The sequence below is a fragment of the Periplaneta americana genome, chromosome 2 (genome assembly GCF_040183065.1).
Source record: "Periplaneta americana isolate PAMFEO1 chromosome 2, P.americana_PAMFEO1_priV1, whole genome shotgun sequence".
Classification (NCBI taxonomy): domain Eukaryota; kingdom Metazoa; phylum Arthropoda; class Insecta; order Blattodea; family Blattidae; genus Periplaneta; species Periplaneta americana.
This window is the reverse complement of record NC_091118.1, coordinates 20,964,510-20,986,311: the sequence shown is the minus strand read 5'-3', so window position 1 is coordinate 20,986,311 and position 21,802 is coordinate 20,964,510. Positions and strand designations below refer to the sequence as shown.

Here is a 21,802-nt window from a genome sequence, read left to right as displayed (position 1 = left end):
ATAAATTTTGGATGAAAATTGTAAAAGATTTAAAACTCACATAAGTATCCCATTTACCAAAATAAACAATTATAAGCACTAATTTAATACAGAATAATAATAATAATAATTATTATTATTATTATTATTATTATTATTATTATTATTATTATTATTATTATTATTATTATTATTATTATTATTAATAGACAATAAAAGTACAAAAGAGTTATCGGAGACTTTAATAAAATTACATAAAGTTAAACAAGCTGAAGAGTGTTCATGTGTAGGGCTAGGATTTTGATGACCTATAAATCATTGACATATTGATTTATTGATATAGTTCACAGGTACAAAATTTAATAATATAACAAAAGATCTATAAACAAATGTAGTTCTACATACTAAATATACAATTTCCTAGACTCATTATTTTATCGCAAATCTCAATAATTTATTGGTTCAAACTTGCACTTAGACCTATAAATCATGAAAAAATGTCTTAAAAACAATGCATTTATGACCTAAAAATCTTTCAAAAATGCCCTTAAAAATGTCCTAAAAATTGATCTTACATAATTGGCTTAGTAGGAAAAGAGGTTTTGTACTACTTAATATTTAGACTAGTAATTAAATTAAATTTTACATAATTTGTTCTAAGTAGTACACTTTAATTAATTATTTTACCTGATGTAGTTTCCATGTATGATCGTTCACCTCTGCGTCAGCATGTGGACATGAGGTCAGTAGTCAGCTGGTCGGTCTTGGCCCTTCATGGGCTGTAGCGCTTGGATTTACTTTACTTTTAGTTTCCATGTAGTCTACCACAAGGCCACTCTTATCCAGAATTAGCAGGTATAGAGGAGTCTATATTGAAGGGGTGGGTGGACTGATCCATTACATGAAGTGTACTACGTTAAAATGAAAATATTTTTGTAGAAAAACGATTAAGATATTACACAAAATAAAGGGTATTAATGGACAAAATATGTAAAGAAAATATCAAAGGAAGTAAACATTATTTTACATTAATAATGGGGATTTATTGCCAAAATTAAATAAAATTGCCTAAAAAAGACCGAATAAAACAAAAAATGCTTTTATGAGTTGAAACAGGCAAAAAATGCCCTAACAAATATGTCTTAAAACACTCAGTTTATCACATATTGTATAAATTCTAAAGCAGCTATGTTTCTGGCTTACTAGAAAAAAGATGCAATTTCATCAAAATCTTAGCCCTAGTTATGTGGAATTAATATAGAAATATAAATAGGGATTAATGAATCAAAATAAAGGAAATTATAATTTATATCTTTTATTTCACAAGACACTAGTTTTATTCAGAGGTACTGTTTTTCAGCAGCAGAGATTTAAAACTTTCAGACCTCGACTATTCCTGACGTCTTGTGGCAAAGAATCCCAGGACCGACTGTCGCTATTGTGAAGGAGGCAGAGCACAGGGATGTTCCATGGTTCACAGACACAGTAGTAACAGTGGTGGTGGTGGTGGTGGTGGTGGTGGTGGTGGTGGTGGTGGTGGTGGTGGTGGTGATGTTATTTAACGCCGTTTTCAACTGTAAATGTTGTTTACCGTGGAAACTGAACGTGGGCTAGGTATTTTCGAATAGATCGGTAGCCACTAGTCATAATTACGTCACAGGTCTGGGCCTAGGACTTGTCGCTGTATTGAGAGACACGGTATGACTAAAACCACTTTTTTCGGTATCAGTAATACTGCATGCTACTTACTGACGTTTTTGTTTTGTTTTCCTGTCGCAGTTATCTAGAGTCACTCGCTATTCTTTTCCATCCACCATATTGCTACTCATCAGCCTCTATTGAACTGCTAACCTCCTGCCCCTGTTGTTTTACTCTCCTCCCCAGCTGTCTGATCAGAGCAAATGAAACTTTTCGTTCTGCAAATGTATTTCACAATGTTACATTTGTTGGGATGAAATTTCTGCACATCTGCTCTCTTAAATTAGCTGATTGTGAGCATATTGGGAATTCAATCAATGTTTTTCCCAGGACTCTATGAAATATTTCGTATAAAACTTTTTTTTCTCGAAAAGGAAGCAAAAACGATCAAAATTGTATTAATGTATTTGGCTTGAAATATCTCAAAGAATAACTCTCTGAAATTACGTTCATCATGTACATTTTTCAGTCACGTGTGGAATAATCATAACGAGAAAAACGTACTGTATTATTATTTATAATTTCTCTTAATTGATAGGGTGATTCGAATGATGTGTGTGAAATGCTAAGTAGTGAAATGTATGACTATTTGGATCAGACATTATAAATAACTTTTTTTTTAATACGAGATTGTTTCACCGACATATTTTGGAGTGTAATTTGAAGCACTGTGATATTATAATGCGATTTCTATTACATGGGGTTGCTATTACTGATTTGGAATGTAATAATATTAGAACAACATTAAAATATCATGAAATAGTTTTTTAATATTGTAGTAAACTGTGGTAAACTTGATATTTGGGGAAAATTTGACCACAAAAAAGAAAGATTTAAATCATGAAATCGTCTCTAATTGTGACCAAGATTAAATTATAAAAATTAATTTCTTAAGAAACAGAGAAGAAATAATTAACATTAAAAACATATTCAGTGGATTTGATATCATGATTTGATTTTTTGTAGTCTAATTTACCCCATTTGTCAAGTTTACCTCAGTTTACTGTAGTTAGAAATTTAATATATTAACTCTATGTATATAACAATTACAATTATGACACAAGACGAAATATTAATTCAACATTAGTAGAACCTAAATGTCTCACATCTGCTGGTCTAAAGCATAGCATTAATTTTGGCCCTCGGTTGTACAATGCTTTAACTAAATTACACCCAGAACTTCTAACATGTAACCCACTAACATATAACAAGAAAATTAGAAACGTGTTAATATCTTCAATTTGATTAAATAAATTTATAGCCTATGTGTATGAATTAATCAACCTATATTATATTTGTATTCTATAATTTTGAAATATATATTAGTCCTACTTTTCACGTGCGATATTATTCTTCTATAGTGTTAATATTATATTATATAATTCCATTGACGCTGTAATTATATTTTAGTTCCTATTTTATTTTACTTATTTATTTATATTATTATTTTTTATTTTAATATTATATCTGAACTGGACCGAGCACGAGCGCTGCTCATTCGGTCTCAAATTTTGTTAATACTACTGTATCTTCTTTTTATATTGCTTGTATTATTTTATTTGTATTTCTCTTTGTTTGTTTTGTAATTATATTTCTTTATTCTGTATATTTGAAATAAATTAAATTAAAAAAAAATAAAAAAAATGCTCATAACACAGAATCAAATATTGTAAATGAGAAAAATAATACTTCTATCTCCTATAAAATTATATAATACCGGTACCAGTATATTTTAGTTTTACAGAATGAAATATTAGCAGGATAACACTCTTATAATATATGAATTTTAAGATTTTAATAAGTAAAAACTACATTTATTATTTCTCTTGAAGAATGTTTATGTTGGTACACTATACTGATGATATAAGAGAAACATTGATGGCAGTAGAAGAAGGGAATGTTGGCGAAAATGTGAAAATTAGTGGAAATTATCGCAACAGGAAATCTTAATCCAGAAAACTGGCTTCATTAAAGATTTTTTTTTGGTCAGTCATAAAGAAAATTTTTTATGTAGGGAATAGTTTTTAGAATAACTCTTCTCGGATTCTCAGTCAGGTGAGTTGGAGATTTGCTTCCAATAGTTTTTGTGAATTTTTTTTTTTATTTTTATATTATTAAAGTTGTCTTATTTTGGACAAAAAAGAGAGAAAATCTTTGACTAAATATGTAAATTTATACTGTATGCTTGTACCTCATGTTGACAGAAATAAATCAAAGTAATTTGTAATATTTTTTCAACCTCATTCACAAAATTCCATTTTTCTCCATTTTATAAAAAAAAAAGGTGTTGGCTAACATGTTTTTCCGTTCAGGTCTTCAATTTCGTTTTTTTTATTACAGGTACTTATTACATTCATACATGTCTGCTTATTACAACTCTATGTTTAAATAATTTGTCGTAAAGTCCACTATAATGCAGGCAACTAAGCATCGCATCATGGATTTTTACGTATGGGGACATTTAAAAGCAATTGTGTATTCAAGATCTATTAAAAACATTGAAATTCTTCGCCAGTGTTTTGAAGAAAGACGTCAGCAGAAACAACAGACACCAGGAATATGGAAGAGAGTAAAACAACCAATGATGCAGCTCTTAGAAGTCTGTATTAGAACTGATGGTGGTTATTTTGAGCACAGTCTATAAAATTATGCATGAACTTTGTGAACCAAGATGTGAAACTAAGTTGTAATTAGTGCATGCCTGTGATCTAAAAGTCCGGTACCTCTAATTTAAAAAATGAAAGCGCAATTGACTAGTCATTACATTACTTTTTCTCTTGCATTAGGTAATCCATTCACTCCTTAAAGGATATTAGTTAAAACAACCTTTATACCGGGTATTTCAGAATTCAACCGAAGAAATGTAAGGCGTTGTGGACAGGTTTTAGATAGGGAACTAGGGTTCTGCGTGTTCAAACTCGCACCTAATTGCGTGAAATATGTTTTGAGCCAGTACACCACTGATTGAAGTCTTGGAATAAAAAGAACTACTACGAAGGGACTCGAACGAACTACCTTTTGATGTATTGAACTGTTTCAGTAATGTCTGAGTAATATTCAATGGACTCGTTGTTTAAAATTTCGTGAAGAAATTTATTTGATGTATGATAGCCGGCTCCGCTAATTGCATGAAGAACTTTTCTTTGAACACCAGCGTAGTTTACACAACAATTTTTTATTAAACTCTGATCATGATGGAAATGCATAAAGTATTATCTGAGTAGCGTAGTGTAAAAGTTACGTTTGGACATGGGTGACTGAAGAAATGGCACAACTGAACTCATCGGCAAACTGAAATATTGTACACTGACGTTCAAAGATATCCGATCCTACTAATCGATAGTGATCGATAATTTGTTGGTGTAAATGTGGATTCTTTAGTTATTACTTCAATGAATAGATGGCGAAGATAATGGTCACTGTTGCCAATCGTAGATAAATATACCCGCATTATACTCGTAGAATTCAACTTTCATCCCACTCTGCTGGTTGTAAACAGTACTGAGTTTGGCTGGAAACCGCTCATATTGTCTATTATAAGAATAATTTATGCTTAATCTACATAATAATTTTCCCTGACACTTTTTAACGTCTCCCATTAATGGAGCCACCTATTGAGAACAAGCGGAACTGTTTCAAAGTTTGTCAATTTTTCATATCTCTGGTTCTTACTTATCCCGTGGTTAGAAAGTTCGCTTACACGATCATAAAATCATGGGTCGGACACCGTTGAACGTCAGTGCACCGTATATTTCACTAAAGAAAAATTATAACAATATGGTAGCAATCTTCGTTAACCAAGAAAGTAGTAAAGCAAAGTTCATGTTGCACTGACACTATTACCTTGTACGTACTTATATAATTTCAACATTTTTAAATTAATAGTAATCCTATTTATTTCTAAATCTAACATTAATAGTGTGAATAGGTTTGTGCACCCCTGAGTGCGTTCAGGAGTTGGGGCTAGTAAATTTCTGTACTATGCGAGAGGGTCGAATGTAAAGGAGTGGATATTAGAATTGGGTCAACTTCCGCTTTATTAATTTTATCACGATTATTTGTATGTATATGGAATTTCGATAGCAGGCAGACAGAAATGTTAAAGAGTTGTATTAGAAATTATTTTTAACAACATATACACACATTTAAAGCTATTCATCACTCTATATTATACGAAACGTTTGTTAAAGTTTCTGAACAGCAATATCTACGTAATTTCCGTCTGCAATCTCATTGGCTGAACCGAATGATTTGCCGTTACTACGTGTTGCTGAACGCTGGACTCCATTTAGTCCAACGTACGTCGTAGAGGAGAGCGGACGGTCCTGGGTTTGGTAAGGTGGCTGTTGAGTTTCCAACTTGTAAACGTGTTTCGTTCAGGTGGAGTTAACGTATTATTTCAAAGTGAAATCTAATTTTAAATTAACAAAATAAATAGAAGGCAATAATAGTTATAACTTTGAATCGCGTCAGATATTTTCTGTTATATCTGGGTTCTGCTTCATCACGTTTGAATCTGAACAAGTTGTTCAAGAGTTGCTAAAATCACCAAAACAGTCCATTAACGGAAAAGAGGTTGATGTTAAAAAAAGCCACACCAAAACCTGACGGAATTGGCGCAATGAGAGGAGCTGGACGAGGAGGGAGAGGAGGTTACGGAGGCCAAGGGTGGGGTAACCAGGGCGGATATGGTGGTTACGGCTATGACCAGGGAGGCTATGGAGGTTATGGAGGTTACGATTATTACGGTAGCGGATATGGAAATTATGGAGGATATGGTGGCTATGGAAACTATGACTACGGAGGCTACGGCAATAATTATGATGGCGGATACAGTGGTGGAAGAGGTGGTGGCCGTGGGAAAGGCAGTACAGGTGGTGGTTACAGTGGTAAGCAGAGGTGTGGGAGCCGCCAGCACAGAGACACCAGCCGTATTAACTCTATGTCTACTCTCTTGTGTTTTGTCTTGCAGCAGATTAGTCCACGTGGTGTCTTTTTTCTCTTCATCAACCATGTCATCGTATGTTGCATCGTTCCATATATTCGAATATAAGAATTTATCACCAGATCCTGCAGTTGCAAAAAAAACTGGCAGTAGTGTTGTGTGACTAATTAAAGAAGAATGGAGTCAGTGTGGAATACAAAGGGCCAGTACTTTTTTTTATTCCGAACTCTTAAGTGTTGTCGGAAAAATTCACCATTAAAATGGGGCACACTCACGGACAGGAGAGAACGCGAATTCAATTATGCGCACTGTTCAAAACATACAGAGGTGAGCCTGCCTGGAGAGAAATAAAAAATAGGTTGCAGCCGCCAAATTACTCTTCAAGGAACGACCACTCATATAAATTGAGGGAAAGAAGGCAGAGGACGGACACTGGAAAGTTTTCTTTTCTCAATCGTACTATCAGGGACTGGAATGCTTTACCTGCAGACTTACTAAAGGCTTTACCAACAACAAAAAATGTATTTAAAAATAGGCTTAAGGACCTTACTAATAGACGGTAATTATACACAGTATTTAAAGGGTGTAAATGATATTTTCTTATTGAAGTGTTGTATCAGTGAAGAAGTATGTTGTGTCAGTGAAGTGTGTTGTGTAAGTGAAACGTGTTCCTGTAAGTGAAGCTTTATAGTTTATAGTGGCAGTGCATAGTATTTGAACAGTGAAATGTTTTTGAAGTGTTAGTGAAATCAGGATAGAATCAGTGAAATGTGTCGTAGTTCCAGTGCAGTGAGTGAGTTGACAGCGAAATGAGTGTAATTTGAAAGGTACTTGTGCAGATATGAACATATCACACTCGTGGGTTTTAGTTCGATCTTAGTTTTAAGATACAAATTAGATTTATTTCAAATGTTATTTTAAGTGATCGTTTCATTTAATTTAGTATATTCCCTGTTGTTGTTGTTGTTCTTGTTATTATTATTATTATTATTAATTATTGTTAGTATTAATTATTAGTATTATTATTAATTGTATTTTAATTAATAAGTTTATTATTGTCATTATTGAGTGTAATTAGTTACCACTGCCACCGGGTATATACCCATTGCAGTGTGAATACATACATACATACATACATACATACATACATACATAATAATTAAACAAAGTTCTTGATAGTTGCGATAACGAAAGTTTAACAGAATAAAATATTAGAAATTATATACGATATGAATAAGCTATTTGAAACATGTCTTTATTTAAAGTAATTTTTCATTACAGAAGAATATGTCCGTTTATTCTAGAGAACCACTGGACTCTAGACTATTCTGCAAAATCGTGTTATCTCGACATCCAATATTTTACTCGCGGACTCCATTTTGATAAACGACATTCTCTGCAGCCATATCAGTCTTTTTTGTATTCCGACTGAAAGCAAAGCGACGCTAGTTAAATACGCCATTGGTGAATGTATGTTATAGGCTTGTATTTCATACTGTTCGGGTAGGATTCTGGTAAATATCTTAGCCTCGACCGTCTTTTCGTTAATACGACGCATTGAAAGAGGAAGCAAGTAAATTAAATTGATTGGTCTTGAATGTTTGAATGCAACTGGAAATTTTATTGCGGTTCTTAAATGGTTAAAATGTTCACCATTTTGTGCAAATGGTAAAAGTGCAGTAAAGTAGTTGGAAAAAATGTAGCATATAGAAACTTATTTGGTGAAGGTATTCTGAATGTTAGCCATTTTGTGTTCGTGTGTTGGGTAAAATTAACCGTATGTGGAGGTTTAGTAAGTTGTTAAAAAAAACTTGATAATGGAGAAATTACAACCTACTGTACTTCTGCCATTATAAAAATTGCGTCCAAATTTTTTGACTTAAAGATGATTCGTATATATTTTTTGTTATTGCTAATTGATAATGCACATAAAATTAAATACAAATGATAGCCAATCTTTTTTTTTTAATTTATGCACTCATAGATTTCTAAATTTGAAATTAAATTTTAATTTTTCGAGTTTTTCAATATTTGCCGTTGCCGGTTCCAGGCAGAAAACCTATTCAAAGCACAAAATATTGGAGCAAAATTAGAGGTTTTTAGTCGTACTTTCTACAGAAAACGTTTTAATTACGTCAAAATTATTTGCCAGGACGCATTTGACTACTCTTGGTGTATTTCCTGGATGCAATATTGGACGTCTCTAAATTCCCCTCGTCTTCGAGAGATGATGGGCAGCTGAAACGAAGATCGTTAGCCATTCATGTAGAGCTTTCTCTTCATTATATTGAATGAGGGATAAAATACAATCGTGGAATAAAATCGATTTGAATGTTTTAAGCACGTCATAGGAATAGCAATAGTCTGATATGGTCAACCAACGTGTTGTAGACTATTGGGACTTAAAAGACCTTCACATTGAAATAAAGACTTTAGGAAAAATTCACGGGCTGAATTCCTGAGGCAGTACATTTCAGTACGCGCCAGCATCTCCGTTTGCAATTAAAGAATACAGGATGGGTATCAAACCCCAATTCTCTGGTTTGATTTCTTTGTCGCACCTTCGGCAGCAGGATTCACAAAGGAGTATTTTAACTCTTAAATAAACTTTTCTGGGATCTTAGTTTTTTAGTTATTTAACGATGCTGTTTCAACTCCTAGATTACTTAGCGTCGATGAGATTGGTGATAGCGAGATGAGGACGAGGATTCGCCATAGATTACCTGGCATTCACATTACTGTTGGGGAAAACCTCGGAAAAAAACCTCTTAGTTCTAAGCTTTCCCTTCGCCTCATGAGTTCGAGAACAATCCAGACGTTCTGCGTCGTTCTGTTCCCCAGAATAGTCTGTAACGTCGAAGTCTTCGTATTTTCTAAGTAACATCATTGAATATCTTGTCTTGTAAAGAAAGTGGGGTTGTGTCAACTCTTGTACTCTTAAATTTAATTTAGAGGACATTTAATTCTTTATTGATCCATGACACCTTTAACGGAAAGTGTCTGTAAACCTGAATGCGTTCAAACACTGGGTTTGAGTATATCCGCATTTCCGGACTTCTGAGGAGTTAAGTAGCCTAAAGTGCCCAGTTGTAATCCGTAGCTACGTTCTCATTACGTGATAAAATTGAGCAATCACGTGATAAAAGTGTGTAATCTGGACAAAAACTTGATCCCTGATGACCCGTAAAAGCCACAGCGTGGTATAGTGATTACAAAAACATTTAAGAAGTTAACAGGTGGTTCTGTATGTAAACTCTTGTGTGCTTCACTTTTAATTTGTGTCCCTTAGTATGAGATTAATTATAGGCTAATGAAATTATTGGAAATGAATTTGCTAGTCTGAGATTCAGTTCTAATACTCAGTGCCTACATGTTTGTTCATAGCATGTACTTCACGTCTACAAGGCTCTGGCTGAAGTACGTGGCTTGCCGTTAATGCAGTTTCTGAAATATGTTGGTGCAACGTGCCCAGTGGAGCAGAGCGTGAGGTCCGGAGTTCAGTAAGGTAAGGACTTGATAATATCTTTGGCCTTGTTTGTTATATTTAAATGTAAATTATGAATCTTTCAAGAAGACATCTGTTCTCTACAGTAATCTCACTAGAGGTTTTGCTTTATCTAGAGAAAATCAAAACTTCGGTGGGATTTAATTGACTATCACACGATTAAAAGAACGTATATAAAGATTAGAATAAATAAAGTAGGGCTACTCTAATACAATGAAACATTGACTTACTAAAATACTAAATTGTCTTAAAATGTATTATAACATCTCATTATAAGTATTCCGCTAGATGGCAGTAGTATGCTATGATCTGTTCTCTTGTTACCAGATGTCAAGTACAGTGAACTTTGGACAATTACTAATTCAGTTCCATTTTTATTACAATAGCTGCATCCCACTTCAATTATCAATATATATTAAACAATCTCTGGTACGTGACTATCCATAATCTCATACAGGAGAAGCTATAACATAAACTAAATAATAAACAAGTTAATGATAGAAAAGTTTTAATTAAAGACGATGAAATAAATCTGAATAATTTTAAAGGGTACGGTACAATTATTGAAAGTACAATGTTGGTAAACAAAGAAGCAATGTTAGGAAGCTGATAAAAACAAACAAATGTTAGGGAGGTGATAAAAAATAATATATTTAAACCAGTTTTATGAAAGTATGAAAAAAAAACAAAAACAAAAAAATTCTGCAGTTACATCATTTGGTAACCATAATATTGTTATGGTCTCTCTGACATCTTTAATATTTTTCCTGCATGTAATAAACACTTATTTCTGAAAAGTAGACTACTCTTAGACATGTAGAGTTGTTTATTTTAATACAATTAATTTTTTATTGTCCTATATAAAATATATTAAAATTTACATAATTTTTTGTGACCTAATTTTTCTGTTTTCAAAGAAATAGGCATTATTGTAGTTTACCTTTTGCATAAGTGCATGTTAAATCAGTGTACAAAATTTCGTAATTCTATCTCTAATGGTTGTGAAGTTATGAAATAATATGTGTGAAAATTTTCAAATTTTGGAAAATTTAACTTAGAGTAAGAAGTGAATTCTAAAAAATATAATTAGTAACTTTTTTATACTTTTATCAGATATTTAAGTTCTAATAAGTCTTGTTGTGGTACCTTGTAATTTTTGTCCAATTGTGAGTTCATTTCCTTATAAAATTTTAGAAATTTAGAGCCTGCATTTTCTGACAATATTTGTGCTTGTTCACGTACATATACCCTTAAGAGATGAGTTAATATTTATAAAAGATATCTCACATTTTTTCGAGATTTTATGTTGTTAAATTGAGTTCATTGTCAACTCCTTTTCCATTTGCAAGGAACAGCTTGTTTTTGACAGATGAATACCTGAAACAAAGAATAGAAGTGGCTTCTTATATTTATGTTTATAGTTCTTACAAACCACATATTACTGTTAAGTTTCCCATTGCTTAGGAGAATTATAACTTATTTTAATCTAAGACAAAAAAATTTGCGATCTTTTGCAAATTCAGTAAAAAAAATAGTCACTATGTATTATTGTTCATTATATGTTTTAAATTGTAAGCATACCTAACCATAAAATGTAAGTTTGTTGTATTGTAATTTATAACCAACTTCTCTTACAAAATTGGAGAATATCTGCAAACACGAAATTGTAATCTTTATCTATAACATTTACTTTTATATCTGAGTGTCTGAAAGAAATGTATTAGTAATGACGCTCTCATATACCAGAACAGAAAACTATACGCAGTGATTTATACAATTTGTCCATCTTTATAACTTCAAAAAAATATAAATTGTGGTAAAAAGTAAATCTGAAAGGTAATTGAATGTTATAAGAAGATGATTCAACCCTTCTCGCTTATAAACACAAAGAGTTACACAGCATGCTGTATTTTTAAATTAAAATATGACCTTATATCACATGTAATTGATTGTCTTTCTCAACAGACTAAAATACAATATCAAACAGGCTCATATTATGATTGCTTTAAGTCAGTGATGTCAACTATAGCGCAAATGTGCTCATAGCCCGTATGCGCTGATCAGAGCACGTAAGGCACGCAGGTGAACACAAGGGTTGTACATTACACATTGATGAAGAAGTTGTTCAGTAAGTTTCAGGCTAACTAGACTCTTAACGTCTTGTGTAAGGGAAAGATGAGGTTGGTTTGTGGAAATTACTGTATTTAGTTATAAAGACAAGAAGTGTCGAACGCTGAAATTATTAGTTCACCTACAGAATGGTATTATATTCAAATTAGTTTGTTTTTATTGACATTAAATAGTAGTAAATGTATGTAAAGATGTATTGTAACACAACAACAACAACTATTTTTAACAAAATAATCTGCCCTCAATGAGGGTGACCATAAAGATCCAGAATAAGAGCATTACAGAAATAATTTAGAAAGACAAAAAGATTAAATACGGGAATTGTTTAGTAAAACATCCAGAGAAATGCAAACCCTAAAGAATCGTCAATGGCCAAAATATAAATGAAAGAGTGAAAGAGTGATGGAACGGAGAAAAATTCTCTCCGGCGCCGGGATTTGAACCCGGGTTTTCAGCTCTACGTGCTGATGCTTTATCCACTAAGCCACGCCGGATACAACCCCGACGCCGGTTAGAATCGTCTCAGATTAAGTTCCATCTCTTGGGTTCCCTCTAGTGGCCGCCCTCTGCACTACGTCATAGATGTCTATGAACGCAGGACCGGCGCCGGAGAGAATTTTTCTCCTTTCCATCACTCTTTCATCATATGATGACGCAGAATATCTGCATGGAAATATCATATGTACTTCGGTACACCAAAATATATATGATATGCGTAATAAATCACTTTGTGATTTAAGACGGCGCCTATACCGTCGGATCCCGGCCAACCAGTCACTCATTCGAGTGCACCTCAACACATGTATGGACTTCGGTCCTGCGTTCATAGACATCTATGACATAGTGCAGAGGGCGGCCACTAGTTGGGAACCCAAGAGATGGAGCTTAATCTGAGACGATTCTAACCGGCGTCGGGATTGTATCCGGCGTGGCTTAGTGGATAAAGCATCAGCACGTAGAACTGAAAACCCGGGTTCAGATCCCGGCGCCGGAGAGAATTTTTCTCCGTTCCATCACTCTTTCATCATATGATGACGCAGAATATCTGCATGGAAATATCATATGTACTTCGGTACATCAAAATATATATGATATGCGTAATAAATCACTTTGTGATTTAAGACGGCGCCTATACCGTCGGATCCCGGCCAACCAGTCACTCATTCGAGTGCACCTCAACACATGTATGGACTTCGGTCCTGCGTTCATAGACATCTATGACATAATGCAGAGGGCGGCCACTAGAGGGAACCCAAAAGATGGAGCTTAATCTGAGACGATTCTAACCGGCGTCGCGGTTGTATCCGGCGTGGCTTAGTGGATAAAGCATCAGCACGTAGAACTGAAAACCCGGGTTCAGATCCCGGCGCCGGAGAGAATTTTTCTCCGTTCCATCACTCTTTCATCATATGATGACGCAGAATATCTGCATGGAAATATCATATGTACTTCGGTACATCAAAATATATAAAATATATAAAAAATATATAAGATACATACAAAATATAAATGGTAATGCAATATTTGGATTGAATCCTTAAGAATATCCAATAAATTTTTTTGAATTTCAAAAAATCGGAGACCGAGTGCTTTTAAAATATTCCATGTGAACTTGGGCAGAGTGCCACGCGCACCAAAGAAAAGACCAGAAACACTCCACTGACTAGTGGGAATGTTATATTTCTCACTTAGGTATGGGATGCAGGACTCATAAATGGACTTCTTCTCCTCATCAACGTGTTGTGCCTGCAGGGCATCCCTCTCAAACCGGATTGTAGGACCAAGAATGATTCTCTTAGATTGAGTCCTGTGGATGGCTACAATATCTGCTCTTCTGTTCGAATCTAAGGATGAAACGCATGGATCTCCTCGTATACTTCCCATCCACAACGCTTGAGGACATCAGCAATACCGGTCCTGGCCTTATGGTGTCCATTGTTGCGCAGCAGCTCGACAGAACCCCAACACGTGACCAAGAGTTTCCGTCTCGTTGCAGCCAGGATGGCATTGTATTTATGTTTTCAGAATAAAGTACAAACAAAAGTGTGTGCTGCTAATGGCATAAATTCATTAATTGTCAGAAGTTGTGTTTATAAATTGTCCAGATTTTCGTGCATAAATTCTCAGTTTAACGATGTTTCTTACTATTACGATATTGTTCTGTCCAGATATTTTGAATTACGTGAATATTTATCAGAATTCATAATAGAAAAAATGAGACAGTCCAGAACTAGTTGACTCTATATGGATCGAGGAACGTAACTTTCACAAGGATGTATTAGAGCATCTGAACGTTTTGAATTTGAGATCGCAAGGAAAGAATCAATTAATCTGTGTCGACAGATATTACTAAAAGCTTTCAGATGAAGATTTCATTGTGGATGTCGCAGATCTCACAGCACAATATTTATAATTTCAACGCCTTCACTCATTGACTTCCTGTTCAACAGTGTAAAATACTGCAATGTTTTAAAAAATCTCTGGGAAGAGTTGATTGTATATGTTTGTATAGTTTGGCTGATGAATTGTGTATGTTCTTAAAATGATTACTAGTCTGTGTAGCTCTACTGATGAATTGTATATAGACCTACTGTAAATTGAATGGTAATATGTATAGCTCAACTGATGAATTGTTTAGGATTATAAATTGAATTAATCTACTTGATATTAATTGCACAAATTTGTATAGCTTAATGAAACTATGCTACTTTGTATTGTATATATTTGTATAGTTTTGGCCGATGAATTGTATATGCTTTAAATTGAATAGTAATCTATATAGCTCTATTGATAAATTGTTTGTGTTTGTAATTTGAAGTAGTTTGCATGATATGTATTATCAATTTCTGTATATCACAACTGGTTGAATTGTTTATTCCTTAAATTTAATTAACGTACTTGTTTTGTATTATAATATAGCTCAACTGATGAATGATCGTTTGCGTTTGTAAATTTAATAATCTGATTGGCTATGTATTGTATACTTTTAGTAGAGCCATCGATGTAGCTCAGTCGGCAGACTCGCTGGGCTTGGGTTGGATCCCCCTTTGGTCTTTGGTTTCTTCCGAGGTTTTCCCCAGCCGTGGGACTGAAGCCGGATGGTCTATGGCGAGTTCTTGGCATCAACCCCTTTGATTTGATTACCCCCCTTTGATTTGATTACCTGGTTGGGTTTTTCCGAGGTTTCCCCCACCAAAAGGCAAATGCCGGGTAATATTTTGGCGAATCCTCGGACCTCATCTCATCTCACTACATCTCGCAAAAAAAAAAAAATAAATAAATAAAATAAAATAAAATAAATAAATAAAAATTTAAAAAATAAAAAAATTGCACAAAATTGTAAAAATTGTAGAAAATTACTAAATTGTAAAACTATAAAAATTTGTAAAAATTGTAATTGTAATATTGTAAAATGTTGACTTGTTCCACATCTTAAAGCTTCATTGCGCATGTAAGATCTATGGAATAAAATAAATGAATGAATAGACGATTTAAAGATATTGACCTACTCCAGCTCAAGCTGGATTTGTGTCGGCAAAAATCAGAAAAAAAAAAAATCACTTGAATTACGCCAGAAGTCGGGAATTTAAATTTGTTTCTAGAAGTGTGATGATGCTCAGATAAGTAGTACATGATTATGTAACAGTTAATAACAATAATTAGGCCTAGGCTAATTATAGGCTTCATTATGTAAAACTGCTTAAGTTAAAGAGAAGCTATGTTTATTATTTGTTATATCTACTATTTCATAATTAATTACATTTATTAGAGAGGTACAGGTTGCAAAACATGCATTTATTTCTTGTTTTCTTTTATGAGCGTAACACATTACCTATTACTTAAGAACAGTTTAATTCATCTTGTAGTGATAGGCCAATAGAGTTCATTCTGCTCACCCCTTCTTGTTCACCGCTACTGCTTGTAGAACAGATTCATTGGAACCCGTGCGCGGTTGGGAGCATGTAGCGTCTTTTGCGTGCTCTGACCTTGACATCCCTGCTTTAAGTTATATAAAATATTTTATGCTCGACCATGCCGAAATGTAGTAATTATACACCTGGTAGCAGACCTTTAATGCATGTCATTAAAGTACACCTGCTCATTAAAGGTCAGGTCTTTCAGCCAATGACGACTCAGGTTACAACTGTTCAGCCAATCACAGGTCAGCTTTCTACCGTTATAAAACCGCAAGTATCGATTATTCTCGGATATGCAATCGAAAGAGAATTAGCGAAAAGTCACGGAGGCTGGAAATCCAATACTGTCGCAGAAGGTTATGTTCTGTTACTATAATAATTAGCGTTAATTGTAAATAATATTGAAATAAATTCAATTTGTCATCTCGTTTTTCAATGCCTAATTTAATTTCAATGTTATCTCTGTAGGTTCTTATGGCCTAGCAAGGTCAATGTGGACATCTGTTCCTCGGAAAAAATCAATACTTTCGCGTCTGCGCACATCTCACAACATACGGAACATTGCTCAATGTCAAATACAAATAAAATTAATAATATAAAGTTAGAAATATGGTCGAGCATAAAAAGTCGTATGAAACTCACCTATAATGGTAATTAAGAAGCTCGTATGAAAATTATGAAACTCGCTTGCGCTCGTTTCATAAATATCCATACTCGCTTCTTAATTACCTTCATTATAGGCTCGTTGCATAATGTACTATAATTTGCCTGCATATAATGGTCGCATGAGAATCAATTTGAAATTCATAAACTTGGTTTACAGACTGTAAAAGAAAATCCATTTGAAAGAAAGTCTAATGGAGCTGCCATAATTTGAAGACATGTTCCATGTTTGACGAGACTAAATTTCTCACTTAAGGTTGTTTTTATGAAAGCTTTTTACTGAAAAATAATACAAATCTGATTCTTCATTTTCTGAAAAACAATAAAATGAGACATTATATTAATCACTATGTATACTGTATATTGGCGTCCAATTTTTACATTATGAGAAAACTAAAACTATTAGGACAAAGTTCTTTAAGATTCTTTGTTAGATTTATTGCTAACACAATTTGCTGGTCAAATTTGATACTACAAACTTTCTTCACGTAATAGTTTACCACGAGTGCTTTAGCTAATAAATCAGATCGCAAATAAAATAAGCAACACGACACAGAGATATAGTTTTACATGTTTATAGAAAATTGACGACCAAACTAAAGTAAACTGAGATACAGTATAAAAATTAAATGAAAAGCAAAATAACATACCTTTTCCTTCTTTATTCCAAGTTCAGATACCATTATATTAATTTTAATACTATTTTGAGTGATTTAATCATTAAAATATACCATGTTACTCATAGTTAGGGCAACTAATTTGTTTTGTTAATAAATTATGCTTTTCATTTTCAAGGATTTTGATTCGTTATGCTTTTGTTATTTACAAGCTCATTTGTTACTATGGTAACGCATGAATACATTGGTTCTCCATTCTAGTAATGTATCTGTATGAATTGAAAGACATTCATACAAAGATTAGAAGTAAAACAAAATTTTTGGAGGCATTATTACATCTCTATATCAATATTTATTTTTAATGATTGTTCTAAGAAAAACAAATATATTTTTAGGATTAAACAAATAGGTAAACGCTGCAGTCTACAAACTGTGGATTGTTTCAATGTTTCTATTTTGTATTACTATTTCTTACAGGTTTTTATGAAATGAAACTCTGAGAATTATGCTTTATGCTTTACTGTTGTAAATTATGTGTCATTATGGCTTTTAAAAATCATACGTCTTAACCCTTATAACCATCATGCTCAAAGTTGAATCATCATTCCTATTTGCAAAGTTTCAGTATCAGTACTGATATGGTTTTAAAGTTTCTTTTTATACTTAATACATTATTGTTGTTCTAATCCTAACAAATTTATTTTATGTTTATTCTCTACTCTATGAATAATACCACTTTTGAGTTAAATAACAAAATTCATATCTCACTACTTGGTAACAATTGTAAAGATTTTGGCAATAACAAATATCTTCATTCACAAGAATTGGTGACATACGTGGTGTTTACTTTGGTCTGGTAATCATACCATCTGCCTTTCGACTTCACGTCGATGAATAAAATTAGAACATGAGAATATTGTACTGCTCTGGTAATTATATTTCACAATGAATATGTAAATTATATGTTACAACTATTATGTACAATGAATTGCATATTTCATAATTGTGAGCAAATAAATGTTAATACAATAATATGGTGTGAATATATTTTCTGCATCGTCATCATTAGACTTCGTGGAATTGCCACGAGAATCGTAAGGTTTACTACGCACGCGATATAGACTGTATGAGAAGGGGACGTGCAACAGATGGAGTATGCCTCTGATGTAAACACTGAGCAGTATACTGCGGTTACAATAAAACCTGTATCCTGCATTCAAGAAATATAATCAATGATCATTGAAGTAGGAAATGTCTAAACATGTAAATACACAATTATTTTGTAGTGAGATATATTAACTCTTAAATTTAATGTAATATACTCGCATCATCCTTGAATATATGCATTGCAGTGAAGAGTTACGTACATTTTGAGCGACTGCAAAGTGAACCTCCTCCGATGGTCACTCAAACAGTTTTTATATTGGGAAAATGTACGTTCAACATCACACGATGTAATACGTGCATATTTGAAGAACGGAAAGTCACTACTTTTTAGTACACCAACTTCAGACGTCTTGTCGTGACCTGAGAGTACATCATTTATAATACGAAGTTGTGAATAGGCAGAATTTTTAGCAATAATGTTTCTCAACTTACATTTCACTTTTTCTGATAACGGTTTGTGATACTTTATACACTATATTAAGGGCTTCTGAGAGTTATAGATTAGACGATTCTTACAGGGTGATGCTTTTGGACACGATTTTAAAATTAGAATCAATGAACAGAATATCTTCCAATAGCTGTTCAGAAAGCAATGATTTTACAGCTGCAACAGCGGAACTGTCTGTGCTATCCCATGCATCAATTACCTCCATTATTTTGCCGTAATATTTTGCATAATAATTAACAGCATCCAACCACGTTTTCCAACGGGTCAAGACTGGCTGCGGGGGTAAGGATATTCCAGGGGAAATTGTTTGGAACAGCAACACTCTCATTGTAGTATGTTTGGTTGAATTCTTGTCTGCACTGAACGAATGTTAAGCTTTGACTATTCCAACCACAGTAATGCAAAAACAAGTGCTTACATAGGTGTACATTAGCTGTAGCTGCTCTATCTATTTGGACCGGTCACAACTCTTAACATGAACTGCTTGTACTACGAGTCCGGGCGCTCGCTGACCTCTATACTACCGTACACCGGTAATCTGATTGCATGCTGCGTGTGGCAATTCAACGAAGTCTAGTCATCATCATTTGTCAAATTATCAAGGATGCTTTATTTCTTAAGAAATTTAAAACGTTTTGTTCCACATCAATATCTTAGAACAGCTTACCTTGCATATTTTCAGAGCATTATAAAATATGGTTTACTAATCTGGGGTAATAGCTGTCACATACAGAAGATATTTTTAGTTAAAAAAATAGCAATAATATCCATAACTGGTTTGTCTTCTATGGCTCACAGTGAACCATTATTTTTAAAAGAAATAATCATGACTATAACTGGATTATATTAATGCTGTTCGGGCAAAGGGGGTTAGGTTATTTTTTGTGCAAATCGAGTTTTGTTCCACAGGGGAATACACGAGTTAAATTCTACAAGTGTGTGTCCAAAAAAATAAAAGAATACTAGCAATTTAAGTTTTTAGTTGTGTAGAGAATTATTTGAAATAAGGGTCCTATGTTTAATGTCATTTTTATGACTTGTCTCCCTTTACTCAAACGCTATCGATATATATCCTTGAAGCAGTTATGTATGGCTATGAAATGAGAAATTCTAATAAGGCTACAAGTTGTGGGTCTACACATTTTTATGATCTTAGAAAAAAGGATTACTTTGACATTCCTAAATGTAGACTGTCAAAGACAATGAATAATTAAGGATCTTATTTTCAAAACGACCTTTGTCCATTCTCATAACTTTGTGGGAAATTAAGAAAAACATTTCTAGGTTTAAAATTTATTACCAGCTAGGTAAGAGACATTATGGAATCACAGAGATTGGATGCATTTAGAATCAAATGGGAGCATGAGACTCATTCCAAAGCTGGAACTAATATTTTGTTGCAATTTTGCTATGGACAAGAGTCACTTTGATTCCAATAGTCTCTCTTAACGCAAGATTTTAGTGGTTTAGAGGGCGTTCTGAAGCTAAATCATGACAGTTGTATGTAGAGTTTTATTTGAGGCCTGTAGTTGTGAAATCAGATAACACTACTTTTTTTTTCGAAAATGAGTTAATGTTATATTTCACATCTTCATATGATTCTACAACTGCTATAGCACTGTTATGCTCCAAAGCCAGATACATCACATGGATTTGTATGATGAAAGAATAGTATTGGTTGCAAATCCTTGGTTCCTTGCAAACTTTTTTCCTTCATACTGAAAAATTATGTTTTAGTGATGTATCTGATTTTGCACCTAAACGTCTCATTTGGATGCCTGGACACAGGAAGCTCATTTTCGTTATGAGGTGGACAGAAGACATTTTGAAAATGAGCTGTTCAATTATTCGATTAATGGTCTTTGAATATGCAATAAGTTGTGTAGAGACATTTTTTTATCTTGATAATCATAATCATAATCATTTATTGCATCCACTGATCATATACAGGGACATCATTTTATTTTTACTAACATTTTTAATATTAACCTGGCTATACCTTTAGAGAACCGGAAACAGTTTGCTATCCCCTTCCACGACTGTAGTTCGATGATACTGGCGTAAAACACAAATAAATCACTCTACTAGGTATAGGAGGGAAGAAAAGTAGTTCATCCATTTACGTAAACTAGGAAATATCGCGATTTTGAGTTTGATAATTTTCTTTAGGTTTTTGTTTAATCAAAATAGAGTACTGTATTAACAATGAGTGTTTTTACTCACGAACTCAGTTATCCATGCGAACGTATTCATTGTGCAGTGTATATTATACTGTCTACAGCACATTAGCGTACAATATAGAGAAAGAAGTTGAATTGAAAAATAATCATAATATGGATATTTAAACATATTTTTGAAAATGGTGGCCATTCATTTCGATACAGGCTTCAGTTATTTTATGCATATTATCGCACTATAGACTATTGCATCTAATTCCAATTGCCAGTTTCGTCCTTCTTACTAGTAACTCATGTTGAAGTAATTCTGTACCTACTCTATAAAAGAGTACCTTACGTACTGTAAATTAAATCTTCACTTCTGCCCGACCCACACAGATAAAATTACTCAGACATGCTATCTACTGTCCGTCCAAGTGGTTATGCCGCAGGATCGTAGGAAGGGGGGAAATCACGTGACAGTTAATTACTTAACGAGGCCCTTTTATTTAAGTTATTTTAAACAGTTGTATAATATTACGTAAACGTCCAATTCCTAACAGAAATTAATGTTTTC

The 21,802-nt window shown here is 33.4% G+C and overlaps 1 long non-coding RNA gene across 2 annotated transcripts in view; it reads left to right on the top strand.

Annotated features, from left to right (window-relative positions):
* LOC138715749 (uncharacterized) overlaps positions 1–14,101 on the top strand; it is a 117,788-nt gene extending 103,687 nt beyond the window's left edge. Inside the window, exons 4-5 of one of the 2 annotated variants that reach the window (XR_011336563.1) lie at positions 10,007–10,127; positions 13,950–14,101. This is a non-coding gene — a long non-coding RNA (uncharacterized lncRNA). The remainder of the gene's footprint in view (positions 1–10,006; positions 10,128–13,949) is intronic. The other variant, XR_011336564.1, reaches the window with a different exon arrangement.
* The last annotated feature ends 7,701 nt before the right edge of the window (positions 14,102–21,802 follow it).